The 19,350-nt window shown below is 39.2% G+C and overlaps 1 pseudogene; it reads left to right on the top strand.

Moving 5' to 3' along the window:
• Positions 1-4,949: 4,949 nt before the first annotated feature.
• Positions 4,950-13,130, top strand: LOC129031580 (keratin, type I cytoskeletal 18-like; annotated as a pseudogene).
• Positions 13,131-19,350: the final 6,220 nt, after the last annotated feature.

Below are 19,350 nucleotides of genomic sequence, written 5' to 3'. Positions count from 1 at the left end.
ATGGGAACACAATGTACCAAAACCTGTAGGATACAGCAAAAACAGTACTAAGAGGAAAGTTTATAGCAATAAGCATCCACATCAACAAAGTGGAAAACCTTCACATGACCAACCTTACAATGCCTGTTAAAGAAGTAGAAAATCAAGAGCAAACCAAACCCAAAATTGGTACAAGAAAAAAAACCCACAGGTATCAGAGCAGAAATAAATGAAACTGAAACCAAAAAAATATGAGATTAATAAAGGGAAAATTTGGTTTTTTGAAAAGATAAAACCAACAAACTTTTAGCCAGACTTACTAACAAAAAAAGAGAGAAGACTCAAATAAATAAAATCAGAGACAAAAAAGAAGACATTACAACAAATAACACAGAAATTCAAAGGATGATTAGAGACCACTATGAGCAACTATATGCCAATAAATTGGAAAACTTAGAAAAAATGGATAAATTCCTAGACACTTATAACCTACCAAGACTGAAGAAGTTCAAAACCTGAAAAGACCAATAATAAGGAACAAGATCAGTGATATAATAAAAAGTCTCCCAGTAAGGAAAAGCCAAGCATCCCCCATGGCTTCACTGCTAAACGTTACCAAACAATTAAAGAAGGACTAATACCAATCCTACTCAAACTATTCTGAAAAATAGAGGAGAAAGAAATACTTCCAAACTCATTCTATGAGGCAAGTATTATTACCCTGAAATCAAAACTAGACAGACACATCAAATAACGAAAATCACAGGTCAATATCTCTGAATATCGATGCAAAAATCCTTAACAAAATACTAGCAAACTGAATTCAATAACACATTAAAAAGATCATTCATCGTGAACAACAGAGATTTTTCACAGGAATACAAGGATGGTCCAACATACAGAAATCAATGAATGTGATACATCATATTAACAGAATGAAGGACAAAAGCCATATGATCATTGCAACTGATGCTGAAAACGCATTTGATAAAATTCAATATCCTTTTATGATGAAAAAAAAACACTCAAAAAACTCGGTATAGAAGACACATACCTCAATGCAATAAAAGCCATATATGACATACCCACAGCTAGTATCATGCTGAATGGGGAAAAACTGAAAGGCTTTCCTCTAAGATTTGGAACATGACCATGATGTCCACTTTCACCACTGTTATTCAACGTGGTACTGGAAGTACAAGGGACAAATCAGATAAGAAAAAGAAATAAAGTTCCTCCAAATCGGAAAGGAAGAAGTCAAATCATCCTTCTCAGCAGAAGACATAATCTTATATTTGTGAAAACCTAAAGCCTCCACCAAAAACCTATTAGAACTCATAAACAAATTCGGAAAAGCTGCAGAATACAAAATTAACATATAAAAATTAGTAGTGTTTCTATATGCCAACAGTGAACAATCTGAAAAGGAAATCAAAAAATAATTACCTTTACAATTGCTACAAGCAAAATAAAATAAAATACCTGGGAATAAGCTTAACCAAAGAAGTGAAATATTTACAACGAAAACTATAAAACACTAAGGAAATAAAATAAAGAGGAAATGAAAGAATGCAAAAATATTTCATCTTCATGGATTGGAAGAGTTAATATTGTTAAAATGTCCATACTCCCTAAAGCAATCTACAGATTCAGTGCAAGCCCTATCCAAATACCAATGACATTCTTCATGGAAATAGAAAAAACTATCCCAAAATTTATATGTAACCACCAAAGATCCAGAATAGCCAAAGCTATCCCGAGCAAAAAGAACAAAACTGAAGGGATCACAGTACCTGACTTCAAATTATACTTTAAAGCTGTAGTAACCAAAACAGCATGGTTTTTGTTACTGGCATAAAAACAGACACAGACCAATGGAACCAAATTGAGAACCCAGAAACAAATATACACATTTACACTGAACTCATTTTCAACAAAGGTGTCAAGAACATACATTGAGGAAAAGACAGTTTCTTCAATAAATGGTGCCAAGAAAACTGAATATTTATATGCAAAAGAATGAAACTAGACCTCTATCTCTTGCCATGTACAAAAATCAAATCAAAATGGATTAAAGACTTAAATCAAGCACCCCAAACTATGAAACCATTAAAAGAAAACACTGATGAAATCCTTCAGGACATTGGAGTGGGCAAAGATTTCTTGAGTAATATCTGACAAGCACAGGCAACTAAAGCAAAAATGGATAAATAGGATCACATCAAGTTAAAAAGATTCTGCATAGCAGAGGAAACAATCAACAAAGTAAAAAGACAACCCATAAAATGGCAGAAAATATTTGCAAACTATTCTTATGACAAGGGATTAATAACAAAAATATAAGGAGCTCAAACAACTCTATAGGAAAAAAAATCTAATAATCCAATTTAAAAATGGAAAAAAGATCTGAATACAGATTTATAAAAAGAAGATATATGTATAAATGGCAAGCAGGTATATGAAAAGGCACTCAACATCATTGATCATCAGAGATATGCATACTAAACTACAGTGAGATGTTGGGCCGAGTGTGATCGCTCATGCCTGTAATCCCAGCATTTTGGGAGGCCAAGGTGGGTGGATGACTTGAGGTCAGGAGTTTGAGACCAACATGGTGAAGCCCTGTCTCTACTAAAAATACAAAAATTTGCCAGGCATGGTGGCAGGCTCTTGTAATCCCAGCTACTCCAGAGGCTGTGGCAGGAGAATCTCTTGAATCCGGGAGGCGGATGTTGTAGTGAGCTGAGATTGCACCACTGCACTTCAGCCTGGGTAACAGGGTGAGACTCTGTTTCAATAAATAATAAATAAATAAATAAAATAAACTACAGTGAGATGTCATCTCACCCCAGTTAAAATGGCTTTCTTTTCCCAAAAGACAGATAATAACAAATCCTACTGAGGATGTAGCAAAACAGGAAACTTTGTACCCGATCGGTGGGAATGTAAATTAGTATAGCCACTATGGAGAATAGTATGGAGGTTCCTTAAAAAACTAAAAAATAGAGCTACCATATGATCCAGTAATTCCACTGCTTAGTGTATACCCAAAAGAAAGGAAATCAGTAAATTGAACAGGTATATGCTCCCTCATGTTTATTGTAGCACTATTCATAATAGTCAAGATTTAGAAGCAACCTAAGTGTCCATCAAAAAACCAATGGATAAAGAAACTGTGGTGCATATTTTCTTTGGAGCACTATTCAGCAATGAAAAAGAATGAAATCTTGTCATTTGCAACAGCATGGATGGAACTGGAAGTCATTACGTTAATTAAGTGAAACAAGGCAAGCACAGAAGACAAACTTTGCATGTTCTCCATTTTTTGTGGGAGCTAAAAATTAAAACAATTGAACTCATTGCAACAGAGAGCAGAATAATGGTTACAAGAGGCTGGGACCTGTACTTGTGGAGTGAGGGAGTAGGGCTGGTTAATGTGTACAAAAATATAGTTATATAGAATAAATAAGATCTAGTATTTGATAGCACAACAGGGTGAATACAGTCAACAATAATTCATTATACATTTAAAATAACTAAAAGTTATAATTGAATTTTTTCTAACACAAAAAAAGAATAAATGTTTGAAGTGATGGATACCCCATCTACTCCTAGTTTATTATTATGCATTGTATGCCTGTATCAAAATATCTTACGTACCTCATAAATACATACACCTACTGTGTACTCATGAAAATTTTTTTTAAATTAAAATTAAAAAAACAAGCAAAAAAGAACTCTAAGTTAATATTTTTGTCTTTCACAACTTCAGTATTATTCCTTCACTTTCAACACGGGAACTCTATCATTAGCAATCTGGGTTTTTTTTCTCTTGAAAAACTTTTGGATTTTTGTTTGTTGGTTTGTTTTTTGAGACAGAGTTTCGCTCTGTAGCCCAGGCTGGAGTGCAGTGGCCCAATCTTGGCTCACTGCAACCTCTGCCTCCCGGGTCCCGGTTCAAGCAGCCTCCTGAGTAGCTGGGATTACAGGAAAGCACCACCATGCCCAGATAATTTTTATATTTTTAGGAGAGAGGGGGTTTCACCATGTTGGCCAGGCTGGTCTTGAACTCCTGACCTCGTGGTCCACCCGCCTCGGCCCCCCAAAGTGCTGGGATTACAGGCGTAAGCCATTGCGCCCGGCCAACATTTTGAATTTCGTATTTATCCTTGGTATTCTGAAATTATATTAGGGTATGTTTAAATGTGGATAATGTTTTTTCTATTCATGCTACTCAGAAACATTTTGGATCTTTTAAATATTTTTAATGACTTGCTTTTATCCTAAATTTATTTAGCAAGTTTATGGTTTGGGGGTTGCCATTTATAATGATCTTTATCAAACGGAATTGTTAGATAATGTTTGTATTGTATTTCATCAGATCAAATGAGACCCTCTTTTATTGTCACTGAATATAAGCTCTGAATATAGAAACTTGCCTTGAATGTTTGATAGGAGGCCAGACTGAGAAACCTCCAGGGTGTACAAATAACTTTTATTTAGAGTCTTGGGGATCCCCAGCCCTGCTGTGTGTTGTATATTACCCTGTATACTACCCACTCTGGGAGTATCCTGTGTCTGAACTCCTACTTCAGAGTTCCCCCCTCTCAAATGCGTCCTGCAGACAAAGGGAATCAGTGATTCTCCTTCCTTCCCCTGTCTTCATGTGGATGTGAAAGACCCTGGTTAGCTCAGGCTCTGCTTTCCTTTATCTCCAGCCACAGCCTCATACAAAAGGGACTCTCCTAGGAAAACTCACTGCATATCAAACAAACACCCCTCTAGGCTTCATTCTGGAGTAAACACTGCTGGGGTCAACAGCTGCTTATTGAGGCTAGAGGGAGGGACCCAGATTATTCAAATAAAGTCTTTAATGTATTGCCCTGATACTTGGCCCAGGGGCCCCTCCCGCTCTTTGCTTTGTTGGATCTGAGCTTGATGTTTCTCTGCAGCTTCCTTAGAAAACTGCTATGACCGGTCGTCGGCAAAGCCTGAGTCCCGTCCTCTCACTCTCCTCCCTGGACAGCATGAGCTTCACCACTCGCTCCATCTTCTCCACCAACTACCTGTTCCTGGCCTCTGTCCAGGTGCCCAATGACGGCGCCCGGCGGGTCAGCTGCGCGGCCAGCGTCTATGCAGGCGCCGGGGGCTCTGGTTCCAGGATCTCAGTGTCCCGCTCCACCAGCTTCCGGGGCGGCATGGGGTCCGGGGACCTGGCCGCGGGGATGGCCGGGGGTCTGGCAGGAATGGGAGGCATCCAGAATAAGAAGGAGACAATGCAAAGCCTGAACGACCGTCTGGCCTCCTACCTGGACAGAGTGAGGAGGCTGGAGACCAAGAACCAGAAGCTGAAGAGCAAAATCCGGGAGCACCTGGAGAAGAAGGGACTCAGGTCAGAGACTGGAGTCATTACTTCAAGACCATCGAGGACCTGAGGGTTCAGATCTTCGCAAATACTGTGGACAATGCCGGCATCGTTTTGCAGATCGACAATGCCTGTCTTGCTGCCGATGACTTTAGAGTCAAGTATGAGACAGAGCTAGCCATGCACCAGTCTGTGGAGAGTGACATCCATGGGCTCCACAAGGTCACTGATGACCAATGTCACTTGGCTGCAGCTGGAGACAGAGATGGAGGCTCTCAAGGAGGAGCTGCTCTTCATGAAGAAGAACCACAAAGAGGAAGTAAAAGGCCTACAAGCCCAGATTGCCAGCTCTGAGTTGACCGTGGAGGTAGATGCCCCCAAATCTCAGGACCTTGCCAAGATCATAGCAGATATCCGGTCCCAATATGATGAGCTGACTGGAAAGCACTGAGAGGAGCTGGACAAGTGCTGGTCTCAGCAGATCGAGGAGAGCACCACAGTGGTCACTACGCAGTCCACCAAGGTTGGAGATGCTGAGATGACACTCACAGAGCTGAGATGTACAGTCCAGTCCTTGAAGATGGACCTGGACTCCATGAGAAATCTGAAGGCCAGCTTGGAGAACAGCCTGAGGGAGGTGAAGGCCCGCTACACCCTGCAGATGGAGCAGCTCAACGGGATCCTGCTACACCTGGAGTCAGAGATGGCACAGAGCCAGGCAGAGGGACAGCACCAGGTCGGGGAATAGGAGGCGGCTCTGCTGAACATCAAGGTCAAGCTGGAGGCTGAGAGCGCCATCTACCACCGCCTGCTTGATGATGAGGACTTCAATCTTGGTGATGCCCTGGACAGCAGCAACCCCATGCAATCCATCCAAAGACCACCACGCACCTGATAACGGATGGCAAAGTGGTGTCTGAGACCAATGACACCAAAGTTCTAAGACATCAAGCCAGCAGAAGCAGGGTACCCTTTGGGGAGCAGGAGGTCAATAAAAAGTTCAGAGGTGAAAGGAAGGAAGGAAGGAAGGAAGGAAGGGAGGGAAGGAAGACAAGAAAACTGCTATGATGATGTGACACACGCTCCTGTTACAGACTTTATTTTGCAATTGTCCCTCTTCTGATTTCTCCAGCAAAGTGATTCTATCTGCCCTTTACCTTCCAAGAATCACTCAAAATTTCTGGTCTGAGTCCATCTTTTAAAATCAGGGTATGTTACGGAATTGTCTACTAAAATGTTTGCTATCATTTCAACGCATTTCAATGGAATTTCTATAATTCATACAGGCACAGAAGGGGAGCTAGAGCATGTTTTGTTTCATAATTTTCATGATTTGATTACATTGTACTTTAGAGCAAGTGTTCTTTGTTTACATGAGTGACCCCCACAAGAAAGTGATTCCCAGATGGCAGCATCAACATTTCAGCTGTCCCCACTGCCTGACACAGTTGCCTGTAAGTGGAGAGACTGCATAAACAAGGACACAAACATCGAAAAACACAAGGGCCCATGGCAGAGAGAATTCTGAGTTTTGTGTTAATGGAAAACATTAATAGAAACTGTTGAAGAGAGGGGGAAAGAGAGGTGTTTGGAGAAATTGGTGGAAATGCAGGATGGAAAACGTCTCATGTGACATTGAGGTTGTTCTTCACTCTTTGCAGAGCTCCAGGTCTCCTATTTGGATGAAAGAACAAAAACTACAAAATTGCCAAGATTCTTTCTCTTTTACTCACTGTATGCTTCTATAAATTTGATACTGGAAATCAACAGACATCACCAGAGCATTGATCTCACAGTGCCTCCAGATAGAAGCCATATGGTTTGTGCTCATCCTAAAATGAGCAGAGGCAGGCTTTGGAAAAATTGTGAAAAACTTCCTATTTTTAAAATTTTTGTTGTTTTCTGTAATTTATGAACAGATCTTCTTTCCCTCTAGACAGTTCTCCACTATAATTTTTGGTTTTCTTTCTTTAAACCACCACTTCTTAATGACTTACTCTGTAGCTAACTCTACAAATCTCTGATAAGGTATTTATTTATAAAGCAGGTGTTAGCTGATAAGGATTGAGGGCAGATACTTTATACAGGTATCCACAATTTTTGAGGCAATATTTACCTTTTATTTTGTAAGACATTTTTAGTTATAAGGAGAAAAATTAACACAAAAATCACATGGTTGAACAAATTTGCCACCTAATAAAAGCCTAATTTTTTTTAGATCATTGGAGCCTCCTACAATGGCTTCTTATTTTTCAGCATGGCTACTACCTAAGTTAAAAACATTATTAACTGGATACTGCAGAGTCCTAAAACACTTAAAAAGCTAAAGTCATACTAGTAAAATGATATATAGTGACAATGATATTGGAGGACAGGCATAATGCTCAAAGCTTTCTCCAATTACAGTCCATGCATGGACAGACAGCCACCTCTCTCTCACCTGCTATCAGGTTTCAGTCTACAGAAAATTACAACTTTTAAAAATAGTCTTATACACCTAAAATGTGGCTTTTTTTTTACAGCTGACACTAAAATGACTCATTTCCTATTATATACATACACACAGATGTCAAAATATTCCCACATATTTTGCTGGAATGTCTTAATATTAAATTGGAGCTAGAAAGTTCTAGGCTAAAGACTAGCCAACCTAAAATGTTTTTTAAAGATATGTATTAACTAGTTGATGGGTTATGTAGCATGAAACTTTGCTCTGTATAAAGCAAATTTAAATAGACATAACCCTTAATTACTCACAATACACAATATAAGAGACATCTTGTTGATTCAGATCCAAATGCTTAAAAATAAAAAACAAGTTTATCAGTTGAGTAAATAAATAATAATATTTAGCACTTACCATATGTGTGGGGAGGATAGTTATTTACTAATATTGGCATTTCTTAAAATGAGGTTGCTAATATCAAGGGAAATTTCTACAAAATTCTTAATTGTAGGTTTTCAATTTACTGACAGTTTAAAAAACAAGCTATGCATTTAGAATGACTAAAATTTACAGACTGAGGCTCCCAAGTATTGTAGAGAATGTAGAGTAACTGAAATTCACACATACTGCTAGTAGGAGTTAAAATGCTATAATCACTTTGGGAAACTATATGGCAATATCTATTATACTAAAGCTTAACATATGTGTAGTCTATGCAGTCAACTCTACTCTCAGGTATTTACACATTTCTTGCAGAAATGCAAACGTTTGTGCCTCAAAATACACTTAAAAGAAATTTGTAACAGCATTACTCATAATAGCCCCAAATTGGAAATAGCCCAAACACCCATCAGCAGTAGAATAAATAGTGAAACAGTTATATAATTGAATACTCCACAGCAATGAAAAAGAATGACCACCCTCTAGATGCTACAGTGTGGATGCATCTCAATAAGTCAGATATAAAAGACAGACAAAGAAGATTACATAGTGTATGATTTATTTACATAAGCCTACAAAGCAAGCAAAACTAAGTATAATCAGAGTACTGGTTACCTTTTCAAGGGGTATATTGATGGGAAGTGAGTACAAGAAAGACTTCTGGGGTACTCGTATTATTCTATATCTTGATCTGGTGCTGTAATTACCTTCAGGAAGAAGGACCCACTGCCCAACTCATGGCTGCATAGATATTGTTCAACCACTCTGTTCCCTCTCAAGTTCATGCCATTGCAGTGTATACAGATGGTGCTTCATCCACATCCCTGTGGATCCTCCTTATGATTCCTATGCCCATCCCCAGCTTTTGTATTTGTACTTCTAACAGCTCACAGTCTCGATCTTCAGGGGACTGTCCTTGGTTTACTACAGCCTTTTTGGCCATACTTACAGCAGGAAGTGCCAGGGAGTTTATGGCCACCACAGGGAAAGCTATGGAAAATGACTCCCTTTCCTCAAGCCAGGACAAACTCAGAAATGTAATTTCCTTTGCACAACTCCCTGCAGGATTGGGCTGAGAAAGGGAGTTGACCTGAAATTAGTCCTTGCTTAGCTACTTCCACTTCCCTGTTCTGCTTCCATTAAGCACCTACTGATTTTTCTTGGGAGCACTTCCTTAGCATATCTCCTGCTCAAATGTTCTTATATCAAAGTCAGCCTCTGAGAATCAGACTGAAAACAGCTATATTGGAAACCCAGTTATCACATGGGTGTAGCTTTCTTTCCCTCACTACCCTTCAAAATACTTCAATCTACTTTCATTATTGCTCAGTCCCTCTTAGGAATTAAGCCTTCGAAGCCTTCCATTAATTAAATGAGTACACATCTGGGAGGCATGACTCATGAATCATTTATCAATTATTTGCACTTTAGCGAAATGCAATGGCAAGATTAGCAATGCAGTCATCCAACAAGACCCTCAGCCACCAGAAGAATCAACATTGGCTGATGAGTATGGGGTAAGGTGTGGTGTTCAGAAAAGTCCAAAGTACAAGCCCTGCCGGGAAAGGGGAGCTGAGTGGGGCATGGGAGACAGATTCCTAAGGTATGCTATGGGCATTATCAGATTTTGATTATTTGGGCATAAGAAGAAAATAAAGAATACTCAAAACAGAAACAGTTTTGAGCAGAAGACACCCTAACTTCACAAATTTTATCTAGGACTACCCATTAACTAATATTTAGCAATTTTATGTATAAACAATGGAATGAATATCTGTTATGATTCAGTAAGTTAAAGGGACTTACAATATTTCTAAATGGTTGAGAATGGGTAAATTACTACCTGTCCCAGAAGAAACTGAGATGGCTTCATGAATTGAGTGGAATTTCAAGGGCTTGCTTGATAAGAGTTAGCACAATATTTTCTTCTCTTTTTAAGACAGAGTCTCACTCTGTCGCCCAGGTTGAAGTGCAGTGGCGCTACCTCGGCTCACCACAACCTCCACCTCCCGGGTTCAAGCAATTCTGCCTCAGCATCCTGAGTGGCTGGGATTACAGGTGTGCACTACCATGCCTGGCTAATTTTTGTAATTTTGGTAGAGACAGAGCTTCATCATTTTGGCCAGGCTGTTCTCGAACTCCTGACCTCAGATAATCCGCCCACCTCAGCCTCCCAAAGTGGTGGGATTACAGGCGTGAGCCACTGCACCTGGCCTGAGTTAGCACAATTATCCAGTGGCAAAGCACATGCATACTTATTTAAATTAAAACAGCTGATGAAATTTTTCTGGTTCCCAAATCAATTTTAAGGTTTAACAGTGTGAACAGCTCATGGTTTGAGCTTTAGAATTAATTACAGAGTGACTCAACAAACAAAATTATGTAACATTTCAGATGGAAATTTCAAAAATAATACATTTAAACCTATACTTCACAATTTCAATTTACTTACAGTATCTAAAATAATCTTAAATTGCCATTTTTAACACATGCAAAAATATGTTAAATATTACATGACTGACTTAATTGGAGTGAGTGGTAATCAAAATTACCAAAAGAAACTGTAACATGAAGGATATGAACAGACACTTTTCAAAAGAAGACATTTATATGGCCAAAAAACATATGAAAAAATGCTCATCATCACTGGTCATCAGAGAAATGCAAATCAAAACCACAATGAGATACCATCTCACACCAGTTAGAATGGCGATCATTAAAAAGTCAGGAAACAACAGATGCTGGGGAGGATGTGGAGAAATAGAAATACTGTTACACTGTTGGTGGGAGTGTAAATTAGTTCAACCATTGTGGCAGACAGTGTGGCGATTCCCCAAGGATCTAGAACTAGAAATACTTGACCCAGCAATCCCATTACTGGGTGTATACCCCAAGGATTATTAATCATTCTACTATAAAGACACATGCATACATATGTTTATTGCAGCACTGTTCACAATAGCAAAGACTTGGAACCAACCCAAATGCCCATCAATGATAGACTGGATAAAGAAAATGTGGCACATATACACCATGGAATACTATGCAGCCATAAAAAAGAGTGAGTTCATGTCCTTTGCAGGGACATGGGTGAAGCTGGAAACCATCATTCTCAGCACACTAACACAAGAACAGAAAACCAAACACCACATGTTCTCACTCATAAGTGGGAGTTGAAAAGTGAGAACATATGGGCACAGGGAGGGGAACTTCACACACCAGTCCTGTCGGCAGGGGTGGCGGCGGGCAGGTGGGGAAGAGATAGGGGAGGGATAGCATTAGGAGAAATACCTAATGTAGATGACGGGTTGATGGGTGCAGCAAACCACCATGGCACATGTGTACCTATGTAACAAACCTGCACAACTTAATAAAAAAGAAACTGTAACAGAAAATGAGATGAATAAAATTTTAAAAGTATATAATATTAAAACATGCATAGACAAAAGACTAGACCAAAGCACACTAATGTTTCAATGGCGCTTATCTCTGTGTGCTAGAATTGAAGATCATTTTATTTACTTCTTAATAATCAAGAAAAATGTTATTTATGAAAAAGATAGTGTATAAGGTCCTCCCACTAATTTAAATTTCCCCCAAAAAAGGGCTTAGTAGACAAATGTTACTTTAGAATGGACAAGTTTTGAAAGTATATTATTATCAAGGCTTGCATGAATTGAGGTGGAGACATTTACTTTGATCTCTTTGAATTACCACATATTGCCTAGAAAACACTCTAAAATAGAAAGCCTCACAGATTCTAATGGAACAGTTTTTGTTGGTAGTGATGAGATAAAACAACCAAACATTTTAGTAACATCTATTTCCTTGATTGACAAAAATCAAAAGGGAAACGATAATTACATTTAAACACACGCACATGGATTTTACCTGGTGGAAAAAAAAAACTGTGTTTGTGCCGGTCTCCCTTAAGTAATTGTTCAAAGGTCCCCTTTCAAGTTATAAATGTCAAGCAATTTGAAAGCATGGTAAAGAGGAAAGAAATATGTAAACAAATTTCATAGGAAAAGTACAGCTGATGAAAACAGGAATCTAATCAAGGGAGTTTTCAAATATCAAGTTTCCATCACATTGAAAGGTATTAGCTGTGACTCAGAAGAGTGATTTATTTCAGATTTGGTATTTCCTGTGAGTCACACTTTTCATCTGGCCATCTTAGAATATTTTATAAACACGAACCTCAATAACATCTGTATTATTCTCTTTGTTTTATAAATGGACTAATAAGTCATCAAAGAGCTTATAAAGTTGACAGAGGTCAGCTAGGATGAGATTGATTTTTGTATCAGCACCTTTCCCTGAGACAGCCCTCAATTAGGATTTGAGAACTCCACAGCTCCTGTCCTAGCCATTTTGAAACATGGAACCCACATTTTTAACTTTTAAAAATATTTATGTATGGAGACATGCCTAGGGAAAAAAAAAACTCTTTTTAAACACATACATACTGGTACATATCATCTATCTATTCATATAAATACGAAGATATCATAGAAAGAGTTCATAACCAGTAAAATGGCAATAAAATGCTAACTGCCAGAGCCCAGCTCCTGATCACGGATGTCTGTTTCTGTTTAGGCAGCCAAAAATATAATGGGGAAGTCTGTAGGAAATAAATAGAAATGTTTGGAATTTTTTCCTAACCTTTTGTCAGTTGTGATGATTCTGACGTCTCTTAACTCTTGATCAGATATCAGAGGTTTCTGAAGTTTCTTGGTTCGTGGCTTTCTAAGGTCTCGGTACATTTTTCACTGTGTCCTTAGGCCAAAAGGAGTACCTAGCAGTTCAAAGTCTAAAGTAACCGTCAGGTCCGAACTTAACAAGAGTAATTGGCATGATGTCCGACAGATGGCGCTGTGCTTCCCCTCGAAAATTTAAATTACTCCGCGGTGCTCTTAGACTTCACTGCTGGAGGGGGTCGGGGGAATGTATGTGGAGGTCGGGGTGGTGGGGCGAGGTGTGTGTGTGTGTGTGTGCGCGCGCGCGCGGGGTGTGTGTGTGTGTGTGTGTGTGTGTGTGTGTGTGTGTGTGTGTGTGTGTGTGTGTGTGTGTGTCTCGGGAGGCGGTTAGCGGATGGGGGACGCGGGGGAAGGGGTCCCTGCCTGGCCACCTGAATTCAGTTTGTAAACCACAGCTGTAGATCACACATAAATTAGGTGAAGTTTGCAGAGGAACTGGGCTTGGTAGAATTTGAAAACGGATGAAAGAGATTCCGTGGAGGTGCCTTGCTCTCATTTGAGAAACACCAGAAAGTTATCTGGTTCTAATAAAACAGTCTATTGGTGTCCTTTAAATGTAATTACTATGGTGCTTGCCCCAATGAAGAGGGAAAAGAGCTGTCTCTTCTTCTACTCACTCATAGGAAGCCTTTGTCAAGCTTTAGCTATCTCGCTTCAGACAAAAGCCTCCAAATTTACAAAACCACTAAGTTGTTTTGTTTGACTTAATCTTTTCCTGTTTCGTTGTCTATGAATCCTTCTCCAACCCACACAGTCTTAAAGACAACAATATGAATAAAATTAATTTCTGCTTGCATCTGAATCACACCAAAAGAAATACACAGATTTTTGTACATACAGTAACTTTGTTTGGGACAGTCAGACTTATAAGAATAAATGAAATTTGTTTTCTGGAACATTGAAGAGATACCCAGAAGAAATAGGCAGTCTTCTGACCAACAGGTACTAAACTTTGATAGTAAATCTGTGTGCTTGCCAGTTGGATGAGAGCCGTTGCATGTATTAGGATGCTCTGGACAGAAGAAATAATGGTTTTAAATGAATCTGCTGGTGAGAAGTTATAAGAGTAGAATCCTTATTTTTGTTGGTTTGAAGTTACAAGAGTAGAATCCTCATTTTTGTGTGTTTGTTTGTTTTTGAGAGAGGCTCTCACCCTGTCACCCAGCCTGGAGTACAGTGGTGTGATCACAGCTCACTTCCGCCTTGACCTCCCAGGCTCAAGCAATCCCTCAAGCAATCCTCATGCCTCAGCCACCTGAGTAGCTGGGACTACAGGTGGGCAACACGATGCCTAGCTAAATTTTTAATTTTTTTGTAAAGACAGGGTCTTGCTATATTGACCAGGATGGTTTCAAATTCCTGGCCCCAAGCAATCCTCCCACCCCAGCCTCCCGAAGTGCTGAGATTACAAGCATGAGCCATCACACCCAGAAACAGCAGAATCCTTTAAATTGCAGGTGTTGATTTGCTGTGGAACTGTTTCTCCTGCAGGCAACTCCATGAGGCATGTATTTGGGAGAAGAACAGCAGGAATTTATCATTTATTTATTTATTTATTTACTTATTATCAGTGATTAGTCTCCTAAGCCATACCAGGAATTCCAGATAGTTTCTAATGAGAGTAAAATACTTTGCTCAGAGATAAGTGCTTTTTTCCAGAACTGTAAGTGGAGTGTCTGCTAAGTGCCAGGCACTGTCTAGGTTAAGGGGAGGATCAAGGGCCGTATTAGGGGCTGAACTAGGATGACTGTTGCTGTCACTGAACTTAGCCTGGTGGTTGAGAACAACAGGAGATTTTTACATCTCAGAGGAAACAAAGATATCGAGGAAATTTGCTTTACTCTCTTACCTTAATTTACTCTTTTTAAATGAGAGGGTTGGAATACATGATCTCTAAGCCCTAATGCTCTGATTCTAGCACCATACAAAGTTCACTTCAAAGTCAGTGAAAGAGTTGCAGCAACATAAATAGACCTCAGGGTATAAACACTATGTAATCCAAAGGGAAAATAAAGATGACAGACTACATGTTTTAAAATAAACTCATTGTGGTTTTTAATTCTCATTTCCAACCGTGAGTTTTATGAGTATTGATTTCCTAAGAAAAGCCTACAACTACTACCTTCCTTAAGTACCTTTATATTCATTTTAAATAAGGCCATTAAAAATTTCAGGCCTAATATATATAACTTTCAGTTTAAATGTTCTCTTACCCTCACTTAAAGGACATTTTTATGTAACTAAAATGAAAGGTTTAATTTTGGACACATACAAAATTAAGCTTGACATCTACTGAGCATTTATAAGAATACCTTTTTTTGCTTTAAAAAAAAATCTTCCCTGTGAAGTACTTCAAACAGTGATATAACATGTCATTGACAACACAATGGGGTGGGCAAACTGAGGGACAGAGACATGACATTTGTAATTTGCTTAAGGTCACACAGTTATTTTATAATTCTGTATCATATTCATCTTATTTTATTTATCCTCCACTGTGGTACTATGGAGTAATTTTTTTACTCTACAGACAAGGAAATTGAGTTTCGGAAATAGTATATTCTTATAGTAGTAATGGATTTGAAACTAGGTCCACCTCTCTAAAAAATTCTTGCAGTTTTTCCCTATACCAAGTGAGGTGTTAGCACATAATCTCTGCTTTCCAATCACATGAAAAGGATATATTCCTTTTTTTCTCAAAGAATAAGAAAGAGGCAGTTGCAGAAGAGAAAGGTAAAAAGTAAAGAATTACCATTCTATTGCCCCACAGTATTTCCAGACTTCTCTTTCCCTAATCCTTCCTTGACCTTATACGTATCCAGATTAGACTACCACAGTTTGTAGACTACACCATATCTAGCCTCAGTTTCTTAGTTTAGTCACTTCTGTCCTAGAATTATTTTCCTCTTATCTCTGTTTGCTAAAAACCTATTCATCCTGAAAGTCCATTTCATGAAACATTCCCCTTGCATGAACACTCCTTGTTTCCCCGAATTAGATAAAATCTTGCCCACTTTGAATTCTCAAGTTCTTTGTTGGTCCTTGAGGTTCAGTGCAGCATGCAGAAAGGGAATGACTGTTTGGCTGAAACATTCATGTTTCATAGCCTTGTTCTTTTGACTGTTGGTTGTGGGACCTTAGGAAACTTACTTAAACTCTGTGAGCCTCAGTTTCCTTAATTACAGAGGGAAGAAAATAATTCCTACTAAGATAACATCTACCCTGCAGATACATTAATATGATTATATGATACCTCCATCAGTGATAAAATGTGAAAAGAAAATGATGTATTATTTCTCACTATTAAAGATAAAACTATAGATAAAGTCCATAGTTGGTGTATTCATTCTTAGGTAATGTTTTGGCATTAAACATATCAGCTACTCTAATAATACCGAAGCTAGAGTTCAGTTCAGTAAAGAAATAGAATATCTAAACTCTTATTCAGTGTCAAGCTTTCCTCATTCCCAGAATGGAGGCTTAAGGTGGGGTGGGGATGTGGCTGGTTTCTTAAGTTCCTAACTCTGCTTCCTCCCACACTGTGTAAGCCACGGCTCTGGCTTCTCCAAAGTCAGACTAAGGAAAGAGGGACCAGAGGAAGGAGCTGGGTTATGCAGCTGATAAAATGTGGCTTTGGTGCTCTCTGGACAGCAGATGCATTGCTGACTGTTTCTTGGTTGGACACTTTTGTTGCTTCTTCAAAGCTTCTCACTAACGATCTGCTATGCAGTTTCTTTGACCTTGGCAATGCCTTCTTCTGGATAGCTCCATTTCGAGCACCCAGTAACACACTATTTTTTCATGTATACAACCCACTGAGGTAGTCATTTAGGAGTTTCTGTTTTAAGATAACCCCAGGTCAACTCTCTTTTGCAGGGTTAGGGGAGGAGAGGGTCTCTCTCTCTCTTTTTTTTTTTTTTACCAGGAGCCAATTTGAGTGGAAGTGCAGCCTACTCCCAGTGCCCCAGTGGATTCCTTTTATATCCCTTGACTTTAGACTTTTCAGACTTAAGTTAAACACTACTAACTATGTCCATTAATCTCCAGGATACAGATATCAAAATCTCTTCACGGTCCCCATGAAGCCCCACTCATTGGCTTGAGCTGAGATAAAGCATCCTGCTATTTCCATGAAGAGGGGCAGAGGAGACCATTCAAAGTTCACACAAAAACCTCTGTTCTCCCAATTTTCCCTGTTATACTAGCTGGGGTACATGACCATGCTGACAGAACCATCTTGTTATCCCTTAGCAAATCATGCACAGGCAGTCTAGCACCCCACTTTAGCTTATGAGGCATTGGGTAGGGAGAGAGAATTATTCCTTGGAATCTGTTATACTGTTCTTTATCTTTGTGCCTCATTTGAAAAACCTGTTGCACAGATAATGGGCCCAAGGTGCAGCTGAACCATGAATGTGAAAGTCATCAGGAACCAAGGACGCTTTTCTTTGTCTTTCCCTCTTTGGGCCCAAATACTACCTTAACTCTGCTCACAATCCATCCTGTTTCTCTGTGCACATACAAAAAATGGCCACTCCAAGCTTCTAGTGTTCTATTTTGGAATATATCTGGTCTGCTCCCACACACCAGCAGAAACTGACTAGTTTGAATCCCACCTCAAAATTTCTAGACACGGTATTTTTAAAATACAGTGAAAAAAAATCATAGGGAAGATAATTGGCTTAATCTGGACCAAATAACTATTCTTAATCCAATCAACTTCATCAAACAAACAAGCTATAATAAGTCCATCCTCTGGTAAGGGAAACTCTCAAACAAAGGCAGTAATATGCTGGACCATTTCAGAAATACATATGTAGAATCTTTAGCACATATGCTAGTCCCTGACACAAAGATCATATGATATGGTTTGCATATGTGTCACCACCCAAATCTCATGTTGAATTGTATCTCCAGTGTTGGAGGTGGGGTCTGGTGGGAAGTGATTGGATCTTGGGGGCAGATTTCTTATGAATGGTTTAGCACCATCCCCCATGATACTGTCCTTGCACTAAACAGTGAGTTCTCCTGAGATATGATCCTTTAAAAACGTGTAGCACCTCCCGACTCACTCTCTTGCTCCTGCTCCTGCCGTGTAAGACATGCCTGCTCCCCATTCAACTTCAGCCATGACTGTAAGCTTCTTCCTCCATAGATGTGCTTCTCCACATTGCTCTGAGAGTTGACACAACTATTTTGTGACTACAAAGTAGAGCCAGCTTCAGAAGAAGCTGACCCTGCCAGAGGCAGAGAGGAGATAAAAGGAAACTGTTGAGTAGCTGACTCAAGCCAATCCTGGAGCCAACTTACATGTCAGCTTCCAATTATGGGCCAGTAAATCCCTCTGTCATTTAACCAGCTTGAGTTGGATTCCAGAAATTCCTAATTTGTATATTCACCCAAAATTCTAACATGTTAGGACAAAATGTCAGTGGGCATATTTGAAAAAGATTCTGATGGTCCCCAAGAAGAAGTTGTAAATGGACTCCAGAGGAAAAAAGGAATCAAGAATTAAAACTCCAAAAACAAGAGGCTAAAGGCAACACCAATGCCTCTCAGAGAATATGCCAGATATCTACAAAACTCCAGTAGCCAGGTTTGGTAGCTTGCACCTATAATCCCAGCACTTGGGAGGCCAAGGAGAGAGGGTCGCTTGAGTCCAGGAGTTCAAAATCAGCCTGCTCAAAATGGCGAGACTCCATCTCTATTAAAAAACAAAACAAAACAAAATTAGACAAGCACAGTGATGTGCCTGTAATCTCAGCTACTTCAGAGGCTGAGGCTGGATGATCCTTTGAACCCAGGAGTTCAAGACTGCAATGAACTAGAGACCATGTCAAAAAAAAAAAAAAGAAAGAAAGAAGAAAGAAAGAAACAAAGAAACAAAGAAAGAAACAAAGAGAAAGGAAAGAAAGAAAGAGAAAGAAAGAAAGAAAGAAAGCAAGAAAGAAACAAAGAAAGAAAGAAAGAAAGAAAACAAAACAAAGCTCCAGGAAAGGAACATCCAGATGTTTCCATTGAAACATAGGAAACTGGTTGATTTTGCAGTACAAGGTGATACTTTGAGGTGACTCAATCAAATGCCATATGAATTGTCCTCTGACTCTGCCTATGAGGAATATTATTCTAATTTCTCAAGAAATTAAAAAGGATACAAAATGCTTATGACACATGGGATTATTAATAGAATCTGAGCAAATGAAAAAAGACTGCTCTACACAGAAACCACACACACACAAAAATACTGCTGGAAAGTATTATTTGCTAGGAGAGCCTAGGCACACCCTGGGACTATGAGAGATGGAGGGATCTCAGCAAACCCCAACATGACACTCCAAGGTATGTTATAGAAGACGGTA

Source organism: Pongo pygmaeus, chromosome 11 (genome assembly GCF_028885625.2).
Source record: "Pongo pygmaeus isolate AG05252 chromosome 11, NHGRI_mPonPyg2-v2.0_pri, whole genome shotgun sequence".
NCBI lineage: Eukaryota > Metazoa > Chordata > Mammalia > Primates > Hominidae > Pongo > Pongo pygmaeus.
This window is presented reverse-complemented; position numbering and strand designations above follow the sequence as displayed.